Source organism: Pteropus alecto, unplaced genomic scaffold (assembly GCF_000325575.1).
Source record: "Pteropus alecto unplaced genomic scaffold, ASM32557v1 scaffold95, whole genome shotgun sequence".
NCBI classification, from domain to species: domain Eukaryota; kingdom Metazoa; phylum Chordata; class Mammalia; order Chiroptera; family Pteropodidae; genus Pteropus; species Pteropus alecto.
In genome coordinates, this window is record NW_006441071.1 from 731,774 (window position 1) to 743,700 (window position 11,927).

Here is an 11,927-nt window from a genome sequence, read left to right on the forward strand (position 1 = left end):
GCATTAGTATGGTCATGTAAATGCACTCTGGACACAGGAATCTGCTTGTAACCCTAGTACATTGGGCTCAGGAAAGCAGATGATCTATACTTTGGTGTGGAACACAGACCATATACTTTTATTTTTATAAACCGAGTGAAAAAGCTGTCTCAAAGAATCTTGGGACCTGAGAAAAGAAGCCAGATCTGATAGTTGTACTAGCTTTGTGATCTGGGACAACATATTTAACCTCTGTGAGCCTTAATTTTATAATCTCTGAAGTGTGAATAATATCTCCCAAAATTCTGTGAATCAAATGAATAGCAAACAGTACTTGGCACCTAGTTGGTAGTCTGTGAATGCTAGTAGAATCTGAATATTTCTAAACTAGTCCTCACCTTTCTTTTTTAATAAAATGGGGGTCCTGGTAATGCCCACCTCACAGACTTTAGGGTTATATGTGTAAAGGACATCTCAAATTTTAAAATGCTGCTCAAAAGATATTAAAGAGATGACTCTATCTAAAAAAAAATACTGAAAACACATCTATACTATGCATTTTATTCTTTTGGTTGATAGATTTTATTCTGCTTTGATGTGAAATTGCCATCATGGATGTTTTGTTCATATGTGTTAGTTAACTTTTGCCCAGTATGCTTCTTCTTGTCTGCTGATTAGGATGGTGAATTTTAATGGTGAAGACTCTGCTTTCTCAGACAACAAGCCTATGTCCCGACTACAAGGTCAGAAGATCACGAAGTATAGTTAGCAGTGGCTTTTCTTTACAAGCATACCTCATTTTATTGTGCTTTGCTGTATTTAACTTCATAGATGTTGCCGTTTTTACAAATTAAAGGCAAGACCCTCCACCAGCAAAAGATTATGACTCTCTTTTTTGCAATACTTACTTTATTATGGTGGTCTGAAACCAAATCCGCAATATCTTTAACATCTGCTTATACCTTGTTTACCTGCTGCTCAGCTGTCACTATTTTTGATGGATTTTTAGCAGCCGAAAGCCTATGAAAATGCAGACCTGGCTAGCGTGTTTTAATTCATCTAAGGGCACGTAATGCACCATGCAGAAAAGATTTATTTTGCTTTCATTGTATGTGGTTGTGAACCATGTCAGTAAGTCAAAGGAAAAGCTTTAATTGTTACAGAGGACAGTTGAAAGGTGTTTAACCCAAATTTTTTTCCTGAATGCCAAATATCTTTCCAGAGGAGAAAAATGCCAAATGTTGTCTGGTTAGTTCATTACAGAAGAGGGAACACATAGCCAAAATGAAAAGGCAACACGGTTTTGCATTAGATTCATAGCTGCATGTTTTAAAGTAGCTTTAAAAGTTACCCTATTAGTACCTTTTAAAGCTACCCATAAAATGCCACTTTACATCTGGCATCAGATCTATTAATTTGACTATTATGAATATGTAGGAATATTTTTGAAAACTCCCGTAGTCTTGTAAAGCCTCCAGGCTCTTATTAGCGGAAAAATCTTGCCTTCTGCCAGGGCATGGAGCCAAGATCCTTAAGTAGATAACATTTAGCATTTGAAATAATAAAATGAAAGAGAAGTCTACATGGAGATTTCATGTTGTTATCCATTTGAAATATTCAGTATGGTGTTGGAGTCCAAGGGAGAAGATTAAGCAGATGTCAGGTTTGTTTCGGCAGGATGCACTGCTTAACCACCTTCCTTCCAAAGTGTTTTATGCCCAGCGTCCTGGAAAGGGCACTGACTAATTCATTTGATCCATCTGTTACTTTGGGAGACACTATGGTTTGGTTCCTCCAACTATTAGCTTCACAGGTGGTAACCAATGAACTTGGGGAGATTATGTCCTTTCATAACTCTTGTTCCTCTCTCACATGAGTCACCTTGGACTGAAATCCCCTCTACCCTAAAATTTAGGGTACAGCTTCTTTAGTAGGCCCATTAAAGGAAAAGGCAAAATAGGCCAGTACTTTGTATATGTTTTTCTCTGGAAGCCTTATTTCCTGAAATTCTTTCCCTGATATTTTGTTTCTTGTTTTCTTCTTTTCTAAAGGAGGAATTAAAAACGCTTTCCATGTTTGTTACAAGTTATTTTGCTGCAATGTCTAGCACTTTGTGAATAAAGACACCCCCTAGCCAAGACCTTATGTTGCAATGGTAGAGGAAAGTTACAACTGGTGCCATATTCTGAATAGAGTAGTTCTTTCCTCCAGGTGGTAGAATTATATTCCTAAACACGCAGCTGGCATCCTCTTTGTGCGCCCCAGATTTACCTATTGAATTATCATCATTCAGTTCCTTTCCTTACCCTTCCCCACCACTAAAGCCTTGAACTGTTAATTCTCTAACTCAGGGCCAGGTCACCATCAGGCTCAATCTCTAGGTATGAGGAACCATAGCTGGATTCTTTAAAACTGCTAACCATTCTCTTTTCTTGTGCAATGGGTATCTTATTTTGTGTTCAGGTTGAGAAGAGCTTCTCTGCCTTTTTGCCTCCACAGGTGGCAAATACCTGAAACCTTGATTCTGATTCTGGAAGAGGTACCTTCCCTCAACCCATTCCCCACCGCCCGCCCTCACTTTTTTTTTTTTTTTTTTTTGGCGGGTGTGGTGGATCCCCTGTATTTGGTCTCTCAGCCTGCAGCCAGATCCTGTGTATGAATCCAGCCAGTATGCTGTGTTGTACTGGTAAAAATTCTACAAATTGTGTATGAGTCATTTTCCTCATCTGGAAAGAAGCAGGGATGGTGGCACTGAATGATGTGATAGAGTTGTTGTCAAGGATAATTAAAATGACTAAATCTTTTTTAGATGTGACACTTTGCAGAAACGGTAACTCTTATTAATCAATGATGAAATGCTTTCAAGTAAAGTGTCAAATAATCAGAACGAATTTATTATATATGTTTAAACATTAGTAATGTCAGTTACAAATATATGCTAAGTGAGGGTATATTTACCTGTTCCTGTTAAGTGATTAGTACTTGAAAGAAAAAGGCATGACTGTTACATAAGGCCAATAATGACTTTATTCTTTCTCAATTAGCATTACTTTTGCCAAGCAGTTAAAAGTAGTTATTTCAGGCATAGCTGTTGGGATAAAGGAGGCACTATACATATTTATAGTCTTCAGTCATTGGCCTTTTCATAGCAAATAACCTAAAACATTCAGGCCTCTGTTTAATTATATCATTGCATAATTTTTAAATTGAGGGAAAATCTTTTCAGCAAGTCAACTTAAGATATTATAATACTGCTGTTAGAGACAGTGTTATAGTGAGTAATATGAGTATTTCACCTTGCAAATGGAAAAATCAACATATAATGATAAAGTGGGCACAATCTTCTTGAGTAGTTTTCACAAATTCTTAAATTCCATAAACTGAAGATTGGTAAGTCCAATGTTGTTTCTTAATAGAACTCTAAAATTGAATTTGAAATATGCAGTTAAGGAGCATTAGAAAAGGATTGTGGCTATCACTAGGTTCTAATAGATTATTATACCTAACTAATCTAATTTTCTTATTATAAGATTGCTAGTGAATGCAGTGATTTATCAGTTTTTTAATGATACATTAGCATAAGACGGAGATGAAAACTGGAGATAGGTGAATTCTTGAGATAGGTGGATTTGTACTGGCTAAACAGTGAATTTAGGGTCCATGTCAACCAGTAAAGAGCTCTCTTATGGAGATCTCCTACAGAGCTTTTCATCTTTCCTGTGTTACTTGCCATTTTTACAGTGACTTTCATAAAGATATGGAAGACATGCTACTAGTGACCCAAAGATGAGAGGGCTAGTATATTCCATATTCCAGAATTATGGTTAAAAATTCTAATCAAGTAGAAATGTTAGGCTAAACCCAAGAAAGTGAAATTGAACAAAAAGTAGTATAAATTCTTTCATTTGAAATCAAGTAATTATTTTGATTAGTAAAAGATAAGGGAAGATGGACTGTAGAGACAATTTTTACAGTGGGAAATGACCTTGGCGATGAAATGGATCATCAGTGCTGTATAAATTAATTTAATCTGAGGCTATATTAATAGAAAAATGGCATGTTAGTCATGGAAGGAAAATTACACCTCTGTTACTTTCTTCCCCCATGAGACTACATCTGGGTCTTATGTTTGGTGCCAAATTTTAAAGATGCTGACAAAATAGAAATGTAGCTTTTAGAGGGCAATCTCTGGACTATGATGGATCTGGGAACCATCAGGCATCGTTTAGGGAAATGAGACAAAATGATTATTTTTATTTTTCAAAATGGTGTTCTTGAAAGTTACTCAGAGTGTTCTGATCAGCAATGGATTTGGCTTCTTGGCAACTAAGGGAGCTGAGGCAGGATAAAGCAGTTTGGGAGAAGCCTAGGGTGAGTAGGTATTTATCCTGGGAGGTTCCCTTTTGCCTACAAAGTGCACTGAGTTTTGTGGCAAGCCACCAGTGATATACCCATTTTTAGGCTATCTATTTAATTCCATGTAATTTATATTTTCTTTAGTTGTTTTTGTCTTTAATCTTATATGGTGCCTGGGCTATAGTGTATCAAAGTAGTAGAATAAAATGAGAGAAACATAAGACTAGATATATACTAAAATCTTAACTTTTATAAACTTGCATAATTTCTAGTTCATTGGACATCTATCATGTACTTGTCTTTCTTTGATTAACTTCAACTTTAGAGAGCTACATTTAATTGCGATAAAGAATTTTATCTTTTTAACTCTACCTTGTTTTAGGAAAAATAGTGTATCTTATAGAAATAATGCTTATATACAACAACATAGGATTATATTTAAAAGAGGTAAATGTAGAAAATGTGTCAGAGGATGTCGAAACATAGGATCCTTTTTGTAGGCTGGCATATTTTCTCATGAAATGTTACATAAGTGGATGGATAGAAGGGATGGGACAGTTATTCTGTGTGTTTTAGACCTCTCTTTGATCCTCCTAAGCTCACTTTATGCTGCTCCTTAGATCTAGCTTGATGTCTTTGATTCCGTGCCTTATAGTAACAGTTCCCTCAAACTATCCACCCTCCCTGCAAAATAAATATGGGGAGAATCAACATTTGTCATATCTACTTCCTTTTCTTCTTTTTTTCTTTCCTAGAAATTGGCTAGTATTTTTGCATCCTTTTCTTTTTCCCATCATATTTATTTTCCCTAGAAATTAGTATTTTGCAGAGACAATCAGTCATCTAGATGTGATTTTGTTTCTACAAAATAATTGACCAATATCAGTTGGTTTGCCTCTTACATTTCTACCCAATTCCCTAGTAGAGTTGCTAGGACCAGGCATGCAATCCAATATCACTTGGCAAACCATTGTCCAAAGTCATAATCAGCAGAACTAATCCATAACTCGACCTGGTAGTAGTTATGTGAGTGTATACATATGTAAAAATTAATCAAGCGCTACATCCTGATTTTTGCACTTTACTGTGCTTGTAAGTTATACCTCAATTTAACCTATGAAATACCTAATATATCTTACTATTATAGGAAGCAAACTATTTCTTTGACTGCTAATTCATACTTTTAACTTTGATTTTAAATGTTTGAATAGTGGTAGCCAATTTGTTAGAGTTCTTCATAAGTGTGAAATATTGAAACAAAAGGCAGTTAAATAGTAAACTACAAACTAAACTGTAAAGCCTCTAGGTCAAGAATTATATCTAGATTGTCCAGCGCTGTTTCCCCAGGGTTAGGACCCTGGGGAAATATAGTAGACACATAAAAACAAGTCAATAAAAAGCACATTTTGTGGGTACAAAATTTGCTGGTATGCATTATACAATGGAATTAATTTATGATTGTTTTGAGATTAATACTTTGTTCTTTGAATACTTAGATGCCAATTTTCATTTCACTTTAACACTACTTTTTCTTTTTTAGTAAGTAGATCCTGGTCTGTGTAACCAGGTCTTAAGTTCTGTTTTCAAAGCCCTGTCTATATTTATAACCTTGGAGAAAAATTAATATCCTACTTTTCAGTTCTCTTTTTAAACTTACCACCTTTTACCTCCAAATATCTCAACATGTTTTACTAATTTATGTCCCCTTAATGTAACACTATCAAATCTACTACTATTTTCTTTGGCTAGTTTTATCTGTTATTTGTTAGAAAGGTTACTGCCAAATTCACCGTCAAATTCTCTTGGTTGGTTCTCATAATATTTCTATTTTAGGAACTTCCATAATAATCTGATGGGCTGAATGTCCTAAAGTATATATTACTTAATTCCATTTTAATCTTTAAAAACATAAGAATTGAATCAAATTACTGGCTAGAGTAAGAAAAGGAAAAAAAGAACAATTGTCAGTATATATACAGTATAGTTCTCTAACAACTGTTACAATTCATATACTTAAAATTCACCCATTAAACTGTACAGTTTAGACGTAGTTCCATAGTGTAGTGGTCAGCACTTCTTCTTTACACGCAGAAGGTCCTGGGTTCACACCCCAGTGGAGCCACAGCCCATGGTCTACGGCCATGCCGCCCTGAACAATTCCAATGTCTGATCTTGGAAGCTAAGCAGGGTCAGGCCTGGTTAGTACTTGGATGGGAGACCACCTAGGAAGACCAGGTGCTGTAGGCATAAATAGTAATAAATAATAAAAAATAAAGAAATTTAAAAAACTGTAGTTCAACTGTTTTTAGTATATTCACAGAGTTGTGCAACCATTACCAAAATCAATTTTAGAATATTTGTGTTGCCCTTAAAATAAACCTCATACCTTTTAGTTATCACCTTTCCGTTCCCTCATCTTCCCCAGACCTAGCCATCTACTAATCTTCTGCTGTCTCTATGGATTTGCCTATTCTGGACAATTTATATCAATTGAATTACATGATACATGGTCTTTTGTGATTGACTTCTTTTACTTAGCATGATATTTTCAAGGTTCATCTGTTTTGTAGCAGGTACTAGAACTTCATTCCTTTTTATGGCTGAATAGTATTCCATTGAAATGATATACTACATTTTGTTTATCTCTTCATCAGTCATTTGAGATTTGGATTGCTTTCACTTTGGGCTATTGTGAATAGTGCTACTAGTTTTACATAAACTATTGATGAAACATTACCTTCTGACCCTACAACAGCATTCAGAGTCCCTGACATTCTTGGTGTAATTTTTTTTATTTTTCTTAACTCTGAGCATCTTGAGAAAGTTTGGAGAATTTCGACAGAATTTGAAGGAGATGGGTAATTTTTCTCCCCAAGGGAATATCTCATTGAGTCAGTCATTTAGGTATCCTCAGGACAAAAACACAAGGTAAATAAATTACATATTTTTATGCATATCTTTATTGCTGGTGAGGATAACTTTTGTATAGTTATACAACTATTTAGAAAAATATGGAAATTTTTAAAATTTGAAGTTTGTTTTTATACCTTATTATCAATGCTATTTAATGGGAGATTCTTTGGGGGTAAAACATTTTTTATTAAATTTATTGGGATGACATTGATTAATAAGTGTACAGTGCAATAATACATAATATGTATATTGGATTATGTGTACACCACTCAAAGTTAAATTCCCTTCTATTACCATATATTTGAACCCCTTTACCCTTATCTACCTCCTCTCTTCCCCCCGTTCCCTCTGGTAACCACTAAACTGTTGACTGTGTCTGAGATTTTGTTTGGTTCATTTGTTGCTTTCAGTTTTATATCCCACATATAAGTGAAATCATATGGTTCTCAATTATTCTGTCTAACTTATTTCACTTAGCATGATTATCTCAAGATCCATCCATGTTGTTGCAAATGGCAGTATTTCATCTTTTCATATGGTTAAGTAATATTCCACGGTATATGTGTGCCACATCTTTATCCAATCATCTATCAAAGAGCACTTTGGTTGTTTCCATGTCTTGGCCACTGTGAATAATTCTACAGTGAACACTGGGGTGCATAAATCCTTATAGATAAATGTTTTAAAATTTCGGGAGCAGAAACACAGAAGAGAGATTACTGGGTCAAATGGTAATTCTATTCTTAATTTTTTGAGAAACCAGCATACTGTTTTGCATAGCAGCTGTATCAGTTTACATTCCCACCAGCAGTGTATGAGGGTTCCTTTTTCTCCACAACCTCTCCAACTCTTCTTATTTCTTGTCCTGTTGATGATAGCCTTTCTAACAGGTGTAAGGCGGTATATCATTGTGGTTTTGATTTGTATGTGTCTAATAGCTAGATAAGTTGTACATCTTTTCGTATGTCTGTTGGCTGTTTGTATGTCTTCTTGGGATAAGTGTCTGTTCAGGTCCTCCGCCCATTTTTTAATTGAATTGTTTATTATTTTGTTGTTGAGTTGTATGAATTCTTTGTATATTTTGGACATTAGCCCCCTATCATTGTTTGCAAGTATCTTCTTCCATTTGGTTGGTGGCCTCTTGTCTTGTTGATGGTTTCTTTTGCTGTGCAGAAGATTTTTAGTTTGATATAGTCCCATTCATTTATTTTTGCTTTTACTTCTCTTGCCTTTGAGGTCAAATATATAAAATCTTCTCTAAAACCAAGGTCCATGAGTTTAGCACCTATGTTTTCTTCTATGCAATTTATTGTTGCAGGTTATATTTTGGTCTTTGATCCATTATGAGTTAATTTTGGTGTATAGTGACAGAAAGCAGTCCGGCTTCATTCTTTTGCATGTGGCCTTTCAGTTTTCCCAGCACTATTTATTAAAGGGGATTTCTTTTCCCCATTATACATTTTTGGCTCCTTTGTCAAAAATTATTTGCCCATACAAATGTGGGCTTACTTCTGACTCTCAATTCTGTTCCATTGGTCTGTGTGTCTGTTTTTCTACCAATACCAAGCTGTTTTGATTATTGTCACTTTGTAGTATAAAGTAAGGCAGTGTGATACCTCTGGACTTGTCTTTTTTCTCAGGATTTCTTTGGCTATTTGGGGTCTTTTGTGATTTCATACAAATCTGATGATTTTTTTGATCTCTTTCTTTAAAAAATGACATTGGGATTTTGATGAGGATTGCATTAAATCTATATATTGCTTTGGGTCATTTGGCCATTTTAACTATGTTGACTTTTCTAATCCATGAACATGGAATATCTTTACATTTCTTTGTGTCTTCTTCAATTTCTTTTAATGTTGTTTAGTACTTTTCAATGTATAGGTCCCTTACATGCTTTGTTAAGTTTATTCCCAGGTATTTTATTTTTTTTTGTTGCAGTTGCAAAAGGAATTGTTTTTTTAAATTTCTTTTTCTAAAATTTCATTGTTGGTATATAGGAACACAATGGATTTTCGTACATTGATTTTATATCCTTTAACTTTACTGTATTTGATTATTATTCCTAATAGTTTTTTGGTGGAGTCTTTTGGGTTTTCTATATAGAGAATAATTTTTCTTAAAATAAAAGACAAATTCTACCATTTTATTCACCAAACTTTGATATTATTTTTTAGCTTACTGTTGTTTTATTGCTTATTAGAATAAGTATTTAAAAGAAGCAATCAAATATAAATTTTCTGACTTATCCAGTATTTGATCTACCTTTTTGTTTTGAAGTTTACACAAGACTCAATTTGGTTAAAGATTATAGTATAGGAAATTTCATCTAGGTGATAATCAAAATATTGATTTTCATAAATGTCAATTTGAACTTAAAGCACACATGTTTACTTTATTTGGTTAGATATTATTTGGGGCAGTTGTGTCATTACCCATACACCCTGCCACCATGAGCCAGTCTTGTATTTCTCTTTACAGAAATTGAACTTACAGATATCTAAAACTTACTGATTTTATTTTTCCAGAATGCCATGTAATTGGAATCATACAGTGTGTAGTCTTTTTAGACTGGGTTCCTTCACTTAGCATCATGCATCAAGGTTTCTTCATGTGTTTTGTGGCTTGATAACTCATTTCTTTTTATTGTTGAATAATATTCTCTTGTATAGATATACCATAGTTTATTTATCAGTACGTCTACTGACGGACATTTTGATTGCTTCTGGTTTGTATGATGATGAATAAAGTTCCTATAAATATTCATTTGTAGGTTTTGTATAGACATAATTTTTCAAATCAATTGGGTAAATACCTAGGAGTATGATTGCTAGATTGTATGATGAGATTGTATTTAGCTTTAAGAAACTACCAAACTGTCTTCCAAAGTGGCCTTATCATTTTGCATTTCCACCATCGAGGAATGAGATTTCCTGTTGTTCCACATCCTCATCAGCATTTAGTATTGTCAGTTTTAAATTTTTTTTAGCCATTCTAATAGGCATACAGTGGTATCTATTGTTTTAATATGTTCATTCGTTTTAACTTGAAACGCTCTAATGTCGAAGATGTTGAGCATCTTGTCATATGCTTATTTGCCATCTGTGTATCTTCTTTGGTGAAGTGTCTATTCAGATTTTCTACCTATTTCTTTTCTTTCATTTTTAAATCTATCCTGCTCACTGTGTATCCCCAGAATACAGTACAGTGTCTGACATCTAGAAAACCTTTATCCAACATGTAATTGTTGAGTTAAACACAATAGTTATATAAATTAGGCAGCTGTTACAATGATACATTAGAATAAAAATGAGAAATGGTATGGGAGGATTTTCATCATACATATATGTACAAACATGTATGTATATTGTGTCATCACAACATACACTTTGAATAGCTTACAGTTTTATTTGTCGATTATACCTTAATAACACCAAAAAAAAAAAAAGGTACAGAACTTTTTTAATATCCTAGAACCTCCCATCACTCTCTTCCAGACACTATCTCTTATTCCCAGAGGTAACCGTTACTCTGAACATATATTGGCTTTGCCTGTCTTTAAATTTTATACAAATGGCATTGTATATTATGTAGCTGTTTGTGTATGGCTTCTTACATTCTATGTTCATGAGTTTCATGTAGTTTATTATGTCTGTCCAAGTCTTTGCCTAATTTACTCTTGGGTTTTCTATTTTGTTATTTTTGTTCTTTTAGTCATGTTTATGTGCATTAAGTATGTAGGGTCCTGTGTTTTTGTTTTCAAAATGTAACATGATTATATATGTGTACATATATGTAAAACTTAACTATTTTAAATACTTGGACTTTTGAAACAATTAGTGACTTGCTTTTTCTAAATGAGTGACCTTTAGATAGCCTTCCTGTAGGGGTTTGCAGTGGCTTTGGAATTCTAAGTTTGTTAACTTTTTCCTAACTACCTTTTCCAAGATGTTGCTGTGTCAGGGGAGCTAGCTGTTTATCAGCTAAAGAGTAATTTATTTTATTGATGAGACTTTTGTTTGTACACATTCACAAATATAATTGGCATGTAAATTCACTCTTGGATAATATATCACACTTATGTCTTCCCTAGTAACTGACAAACTTGGACATCAAGGGCAGAATATTGCTCTTTCATGGGATAAAACTGTTTAGTTGCCATAGGACAGAGTGACTTAAAGGAGCTGAAAAGCGCATAGCCAGTGAATGAGGTCATTTAGTTTTTTTTTGTTTTTTGTTTTGTTTTTTGTTTTTTTTTTTGTGGGGTTTTTTGCAAAAATACTAAGTATGTTGTGTGCATAAACAGAAATAGACTAAGAAAAATAATATGGTAAATCAAATCAGAGAAATTTGGTTTAACCATTATAAGCATGAAGTTGTGTAAGTGCCGATTGGGTAGGAATTAGCAAACTATAACCCTTGGACCAACCCTGGTATTCTGTTGATTTTTGTAAATAAAATTTTATTGGAACACAGCCATGCCCATTTGTTTACATATTGTCTGTGGCTACTTTCACACTACAAAGTCAAAACTGAGTAGCTCTGACAGAGACTGTACAGCTTATGAAGTTCAAAACTTTTACTATTGAGATCTTTACAGTAAAAGGTTGTTAACTCATACTGCAGAAAGTCTAAAGTAATTGTACTTTTTGTCTTCATCCTCATTTTCATCTAGGAAT

General features: G+C 34.0%; 1 protein-coding gene and 1 pseudogene across 1 annotated transcript in view; both read left to right on the forward strand.

Moving 5' to 3' along the window:
• MLLT3 (MLLT3, super elongation complex subunit) overlaps positions 1–11,927 on the forward strand; it is a 233,872-nt gene that overhangs the window by 184,716 nt on the left and 37,229 nt on the right. The gene's annotated exons all lie outside the window — the stretch shown is intronic.
• Positions 6,467–6,582, forward strand: LOC112485099 (annotated as a pseudogene).